This window comes from Drosophila takahashii, chromosome 3L (assembly GCF_030179915.1).
Source record: "Drosophila takahashii strain IR98-3 E-12201 chromosome 3L, DtakHiC1v2, whole genome shotgun sequence".
NCBI classification, from domain to species: Eukaryota; Metazoa; Arthropoda; class Insecta; order Diptera; family Drosophilidae; genus Drosophila; species Drosophila takahashii.
The window spans coordinates 19611532-19620248 of record NC_091680.1 but is presented as its reverse complement, the minus strand read 5'-3'; positions in this window follow the sequence as shown (position 1 = coordinate 19620248).

Below are 8717 nucleotides of genomic sequence, written 5' to 3'. Positions count from 1 at the left end.
GAGTTTCTCGCTGGGCAAATACAAGTTTTCTTTGCACTTGTACGGCAAATATTTACAAAGGACTAAGCAAACGTAGAAGAAGACAAACAGAATGCATTATTTTCGGGACGATAGCAAGTGTCTGAAGGTCCGCCAAGTCGATTGGAACAATATTTGACGTTCCTACTTAGTTGTATATATATTTTCTTAATTTTTGGCGGCACTGTCCGGAGACATTCTAAATCATTGGCAACGACGCGTCGGCAGACAGGGAAATATTTATTGAAAAAATACCTATGCATGAAATTTGAGGCCCCGACGGGAGGGTTCCATTGTTGATCTTATCGCTGGCCATGGATCTTGAAGTGCAGTGAAAACAGAAGAAAATATTTTGTAAACCAAGTACCCAAACAAAATAGATGCCAGCTAGTTTAGTGCCTTATCTACATCTCGTCTGCAGTTGGGAACACAGCTCAGCGTAATCTCGGATGCGAGTGCAGTACTTCTAGATTGCACATCACAGATAAACATAAATCTCTCGCATGCATGTACTTATGGAACAATGAATAGAGCATAACGAATGCGAGTGATTGAGATACTTTTGGGTGCCCTCACACTTTACTTTCGGGCTAGAGATATCTGGGCTAGAGATAGCCACTTCGATTAGTATCTGTTGTCAAGTAGAAGTGGCTATCTCTGCCAGATCCCAGCCAGCCTGCTAATTGAGCCTCTAAGATAGAAATTGTAACCAGGAATTGGTTAACCAGATTCCACTATCCAGGATCATGTGTGAACTTCGGTCTTAGTAGATGCCATCGAGGATTGCCGTAATCAGTTCGTGGCGATTGCTTTCTTGAGGAATAGTTATATCTGAAACTATCCTGTTTCCACATGTGATAAATTATCTCGGTTTAACATGGATATCTTTTCGAAGGAGTAATTGAACCTCTACGATAAGTGTTCATTCATATGTGATTACAGTAGGGAATGTTTACGAGCATGAGCTCGTCGTGTGCCATGCAAATCCGTTAATTGTAGGAAATATGATCATATCACAAATTTGATTAGGTTATGGAATAGTACAATAATATAATTTAATGATTCTTATCAGCATTTCATGATTAGCCAGTATTTGTTCTTATTTGTAATTCTTTCGAATTAATTAAAAATGGGATTACAATAAATGCTTAAAACAATTTTCTATGACCACAAGTCAATTAAAAGTTTTAATTTATATCTTTGGATTTAAAACTCAACAAGGGGTAACGCAATAGTTTTTTAGTACGTCTCCAATTTTAGATAGATGACGTCGAGGAAGATATATTATTTTCATTCGGCACGCTGCAATAGAATCTGCTTTTGAAATTAAAAATTTACTGAAGCAGACCGAATGAAAATATTTTATAAAATATATTTATTTAGGCGAATGTACAAGGACTTTTTGTCCCAAAAATTTGATATCAGAACTTTTGTATGTTGATGGTGCGATCGTCACGACCCTTTATCGCGTTAAGAGGTGTTAATACCCTTGCATAGGGTATTATAATTTTAGTCAGATGTTTGCAACGCAGTGAAGGAGACGTTTCCGACCACATAAAGTATAAATATTTTTGATCAGCACCAATAGCCGAGTCCATCTAGCCATGTTCGTCTGTCCGTTTCTATGCCAACTAGTCTCTCAGTTTTAAAGCTATCGCGATGAAACTTTCCCGAAAGTCTTCTTTCTAATGCAGGTAGTACATATGCCGGATCAGACCACTATATCTTAAGGATCCAATAGGAATAATCAAACAAATATAAGAAAATTCACTGATACTTTGTAAAAAGTAGGCGTTTGATACTTTGTAAAAAGTAGGCTTCATTGATCATGAGTAACTAAGTTGCAAGGCCTTCCATAGCCTTTGGTACTACTGCAAGTGGCATGCATTAACAAAATAATCGTGTATATTTAAAAATACGATATTACGCGAAAGGGGGGTTTAAAATTTAAAACTAATCCAAACATACTTTTATATATCTTTACCTTTTAAATTTAAAACTATTCCAAACTTTCTTTTATTTATCTTTACCTTTTATTTTTTTAATTTTAAAATTTAAAAGGAAAACTTAGGTCATTCCCAAATAGCAACTAAACAAAAGTTATAAGAATTTTCTTAAGAACGCAATCAACTTCCTATTCTCTGCAGTAGCATTAAATATTTACAATTGTTACAAATATCTCTAAAGGTAGAGCATAGGGGACAATTCAGCAAAAAGATTGAAAGATAGAAGTTCTTGTTCGGATTGAATTGCTACTAGAGAAGGCAAGTATCTCGTTTGGACATTGTGCATTTTTGTAGCTCTATATAGACATTAACAAAGCGGCGAAGGCAGAAGAGGTAGGATCGAGGGCGAGGAGGAAGACGATCCCAACAAAAGAGCTAATCACCGATGCCAAGAAGCCTTCAAGAAGATATCATCCCTGCACATACATATATATGTCCTTGTTTACCTACATGTCGCCTTCCGAACGCCCAGAGGCCAAAAAGGAGACAAAATGAAAAGAAGAAGTCGCTCCCTCGCACACCCTCACATTGAATCCGAACCGATCCTTGTTGATCCCATACATTTCGATCCGACTACCGTGGCGAGCCAACATAGCGGTTGACCATTGAAACCCAAGACCCACACCATATTTGTGGTCCCGTGTATGGCCTCGCATGCACTTCCATTTCCATTCCTTTTCCTATTGATCCGTCCCATTGTCATATATGCGTTATTGTGCCGAGAGATTTTTCAAAGAAACAGGAAACATAATCTTACAATAACATTTTTACGCACTGAGCTCCTTTTAAGTAATCTTTACGTATGAAATTTGTTATCAATGGCCATCCATCTACATGTGGATGTTTTTTTAGGCAAAATAGAAATAACACAGACGATATGCGAGTATTCAGCAAATTCCCGATAATATCCCCAGATAAGGTACATGGAAAGAGTAATTTGCCGAGGATCAAGATGAAATCTATTATTCTATGCATTCATATATGGGATATGTAGATACTTATGAGGATTTTAAGACGAATATTTTATCCTGAATAAGAAAAGAGGACTAGAAAATTATGCAGCGAAGCATTTCTTAAAATTAAAATGGCCAACAATGATCTTGCTTAAATACCTTTGCAATAATCTATCACAAGAGCGATGTAATGGTATAAAATATTTCTTGAGTAAACACAAAAGCTTAATTTTTTTCGTCAACTATAAATTAAACAGATATACAAAAAAATGTTAATTTTAATTATAAAGTACATTTTTAAACGTTATATAAATGTTATATAGAAATGGTGTATCAGTCTAAATATTGATAGGAGACAATTGATGACAATTTTTAAGTAAAGAGATTATATTTCCACCTACTAGCAAAATATTATTTAAATGTGATTGACATAATGCATGGGATTTTGTAGTGGGAATTTTTTAATACAAATTTGGTCGTGGTTTATTTTTTTAATACAAAACATCTTCATCTGTAAGGGCATTAATCCCCCAAGTCCCTCTGGGATTAGTGCAAGTTGCCTATGTGTAATAAGATATATTTGATTGACATTAAGGTCTACAAAATTAATATAAATTTTTGACTTTTGGGATCTCTTACTTTTATTGCTTAAATCCAAATATCCTTCGATTTTCAAAATAAATATTTCCAACAAAAAACAAATCATTTGTATTAATATTTCTTATAGTCCTAGCGATCTGGTAAATAATTAACTTTTTCTTATGGTACGTCTCTTTTCATGTCAATATTTTCATGATATTTTTGCGAACAATAATGTTTATATCCAAATAAAAGAAATAAATCTCGGTTTATTTACCAACCGACATTTGTTCAGAGCTCCAAGAACCCACATGCGAGACCTTCAATAGAGAAATCTATAAGAACATACCAATTTATAGATATTGCAACTACTCAATCATGGAGAATAATGAGCGTCGAAAAAAGTGAAACGAGAAAACCGAAGCAGCAAATAGATGCTTTGATGAGGATATATGGTACAGCAACAGATATCTGAAAGGAAGCAACAATTTAAAAAAGAACAACAGCCAGCGAGGAGGGAATAGATAGATATTCATGGGATGGTTAAAGGAAAAGTCATGCAAAATGCACACAATAGGGCCGCAGCGTCCCCCCGAGGCTGTCGCATTGTTTGGGCCGCTTTTGAAAATATTTGTAAACACGTTTTTGGGAAATTTGCCGTGTTTGCCAAGGCTAACCATTGTCTCGGCGGAGGAGGGTTGGAGGTAGGTTGGGCCAACATCACAGTGAGACGTCATGGAGTTTCACGTGTTGTCACCAGCCACCAACCGCCAGGCTTATTAATAGCCCCGACAACGGACCCGGGATGCTCAGCCCCTGCAGTAGAATCTGTTGAAACGTGATCTCTGCCCGACTCACACTCAGGCGGGGGTAATCCCCTGTCTCGACTCCGGGCCCTGAATCCGTCTCCTCTGATCCCGGCCCATACAAAAAGTGTGCCTTTTAACGAGCTCTAATTTGGTGCTGGACCATTTCGAATAGACGACAACGGGGATTGGAGGGATCGGGCAGCAAAAAAGGTTTCCATTCTTCGCAACTTATTTCCAGAGAATAGCAGAAATAATGATCGGTTGTCTACTCGACCGAATCCGAGTCCCGATTCAAATGCGAATCCAGGACTAAACATGCAGCCAATCACACTTAAAAAAAATTTGTAGCAGAATTCGCTCTTAAAAAGAGAATTTAAAAAAATAAATCAATTTATTTTAAAGATTTATTTTTTAATTTCAAAGGTGGTTTTTTAAATATAAGCATTGAAATACCATTAAAAATACCATTAAGCCAAGTACAGGTATAAAATGAGTATAATTTCTTTAAATGTTAGACTTTTTTTTTTTTATTAAATTTAACATTAATATATCATCACAATTATAAAGCTTTAATGATATGATTTTAAGTAAAGCTATGCCTGTATTTTTTCAGTGTATGTTTACACAATACCAGTCAAAGAGCGTTCTGTTTTTGTTCCATTTTCGAGACAGATCCCTAACGTGATAATCTTTTAAATTGCTCAAATTTTACCTATGACTCGACCTATTGCTCTCTCTCCTTGTTGCTCACAGCCCTATTAGTTTGCTTCCCTTTTGGGAAATTGGAAAATGAGATCTTGTCGCTTATGTTATTTGGTATTTTGACAAAACAATGAGCAAATTTGAAGCGTTTTCTGTTTGATGTGTGTTTTGTGTCTTACCTCTAGTTTTTGGCCAGAAAGACGCGGCTTGCCAGGCAAAGTCTATTCCTTTGTCCTCATATGTGTACAGTTTTTTGTTTGGAAAACGATTTTCTTTACTAACATCTTAAGTGAAAGACGCTGGGCTGTAATCTTGAGCTGATTTGATGTTCATATGATGTTTACAGGGGCTTTTGTCTAAGACTTTAGGAGTTTACGTGGATTCCCAACAAGAATTTATTCCTGCATGGGTCCTTAACAAGATGGAGTTTTGAAAGAGTTCCTAAATATGTGGATCAATAAATATTTTTTATCGTAGCAATGCCGAACCAAATTTGTTTAGCTCTTTCTATTACTTCATAATTTATTTTAAATATGAAAACACAAACGAAACACCGAAGTCAACGTTGATAAAACGTTAGAAAATATTCTAAGGAACATTATTTAATATGAATAAAACAATTTGTAATTAAAATTGAAAATATACCCAGGTAAAACAATATTGTATTGCATTTTTTAGTATATACATTTTTAAAGGATATAATATTTTGATTATTTTCTCGCTGTCATGCTAAGCTTAATTCTATACGTTTTAAGCCGAAGTTTGAGTATTCAATAAAGACAAATAAACGGTCCTTAATATGGTAAAGAATAAAAAGAGCCCTATAAAATTTCTTTTTGCTTTTTTATGTTATTATAAAATGTACCTTTTGTGCTGAATCATTTATCCCAATCGATCTGAATTATATTTAACCCCAGCTCGAACTCATTACAAAATCGTTCGGATGAGGTTGACTCCTACAAATAATCTAAAAAGAGAGCCTAATTAATGATGTCGCAACCCGATCTCATATCGCATAGGTAGGTCCTTTAATCAGCTCCAACTTCAGCCACTCCTTTCTATTTCAAAAGTCCCGACTCACTTCCTATCTGCCATCTCCAGGTTCATTAGTAAATTGCTGGGCTAAAAAGGTTGCTTAGGCATGATCATCTTAAGTATACATACTCAGGAAATCAAATAATGTTTTAGGACTCACTAGAAAACACTTTTTCAGGGGAACACAGAGAGGGGCGGAAGGGGCGAGAACCCCGCCCAGACCGCCCTAGGCCGCCATGCAAAGACCTCCAAAGTCAAAGGGAAAACAGTGTTAACAATTTACACCAGAAAGTCTCTCATTAATCTTCTAACAATATCGTTTGTAGCTGATTGTTGGGCTGCACTCCCAGAACGCCCCCCCAAAAAATACGTTAAAAATTTTCTAATCTTCATATGTATATGGATTTCCTATGTACAGCATCTACATGGACAATGCCCGAAAAACGCCCCTAAAAAGCGAAGAGACTAGAGGAAAAAAGATTGGAAACCCAAAATCAATAAAATCCAACGCCACAGGGGACACAGGCAAGTCATGTCGAGGGGTAGGGGCAGGTCCAAGGGCACTAAAGTAAAAAAGAAAATAAAACTAAACAAAAGAGACCCTTGCACACGTGTTCACAAAGGAAAACTGACCGCCACAACGACCGATCGACATTAGCCCGAAAACGTTCCACTAAAATTCGGTTTAAATTTGTATCTTTTTCTATCCCCTTTTTTAACGATGCTCGACCGCTTTTTGGCCTTAGATTGGACATCCATTTTAACAAATAGGTGTGTAAAATATTTCTAAGCCTAGAAATGCGTTTGCCCAAGGGATTTATCGAGGGCGAAGATATACTGTGAAATTGGTAATCGTTGGAGGACCTTCCGCAACATTGACTTTAATTTTCAAAATGAATACACTAATTAACTATAAAGAAAAATATTAATGCGATAAGGAAGGTCTAAAAAACAATATAGAAAAACAGCTTGGTCATGCTTTCAGTCAAATCCATGAAAAATATATTCCCTCGAAACAAAATGAATATTAACGTCTATAAGCAATTGCTTTTAATCTGGCTACCAACTTTTTAATTTTATTACAACTTTTACCTTATTTTTATACCCTTGCAGAGGGTATTACAATTTCAGTCAACTTTCCCGAAAGTCTTCTTTCTATTGCATGTAGTACATATGTCGGAGCCAGCCGGATCGGACTACTATATCTTAAAGCTCCCATAGGAATAATCAAACAAATATAAGACAAGAAAGGAAGCTACCTTCGGCCAGCCGAAGCTTATATACCCTTGTAGATAAAAGAATACTCACTCGGTGCAGTTCCAGGGATTCCAGATTCAGCGTTTCGATTTATTTCAATTTTGTTTTTAAGTAGTCAAGAATCAAAACGCCTACTTCCTACATAGTTACAATGAATTTTCTTATATTTGTTTGGGAGCCTTAAGATATAGTGGTCCGATCCGGCTGGCTCCGACATATGTACTACCTGCAATAGAAAGAAGGCTTTCGGGAAAGTTTCATCGCGATAGCTTTAAAACTGAAAGACTAGTTCGCATAGAAACGGACAGACGGACAGACGGACAGACGGACATGGCTAGATAGACTCGGCTATTGGTGCTGATCAAGAATATATATACTTTATGTGGTCGGAAACGTCTCCTTCACAGCGTTGCAAACATCTGACTGAAATTATAATACCCTCTACAAGGGTATAAAAATTCACTGTAACTTTGTAGGAAATGGGCGTTTGATTTTTGACAACTTAAAAACTTAAAAGGCAATAATATATCTGGAATCCCTGGAACTGCACCAATCGAGTGAGCATTAAACTATAGGTATTTATTTTATCTGCAAGGGTAAAAAAGCTTCGGCTGGCCGAGGCTAGCTTCCTTTCTTGTTTTGTAATCACTTTAGCGAAGCATAGGAAAATTATAATAAAATTATTAGGTTTAAAAAAAATTGGCACATACATTAGTTTGGATCTTAGTACCAACCAAAATCGTTAAAGTCTTATAAGTATTTGGTTTGTTTAAAATCGTCCAATTGATTTCTGACCGGTTTTTGTGACACCCCTGATAGTGACGGACATAAATTATGTTAAGGCAGTTTTTTTATCGTTGTTCTGTTCAAATAGGTACCTAAACTAAATTTGTAGCAATTTCATTTTAATATTTAGTATTATAACTCTTTTATGTACTGGATCGTTAAGATGTGTTTTTTATTTATTTAATATCAAATAAGTTATTAAATTGGATTTGAAATTATTGAAGAAATAAAATGGAAGAAAATTAAAAAATCTAAGTCTATTAATTACCTTCTTGCCTCAGCCCTTTATTTTAACGAATTTATAAACAAATACATTTTCTTTACTCGACACCATGTGGCTTTAGATTGGTTTTCGATTTTAACAAATAGGTGTCTGAAATATTTCACAAATTGTCGGCTGCATATGGAAATCCATTAGTCCCAATGGAGCATGAATCGTAAATAATGATCCTCAACCCCGAAACATTCAGGACTCCAAAGAGCGACTTTCGGGCGACGAGGGATCGAGTTTCAACGAGGGTCCTGGCACCGAATCCCTGTCCTGATCCCTGTTATATTTGACAACACGGATT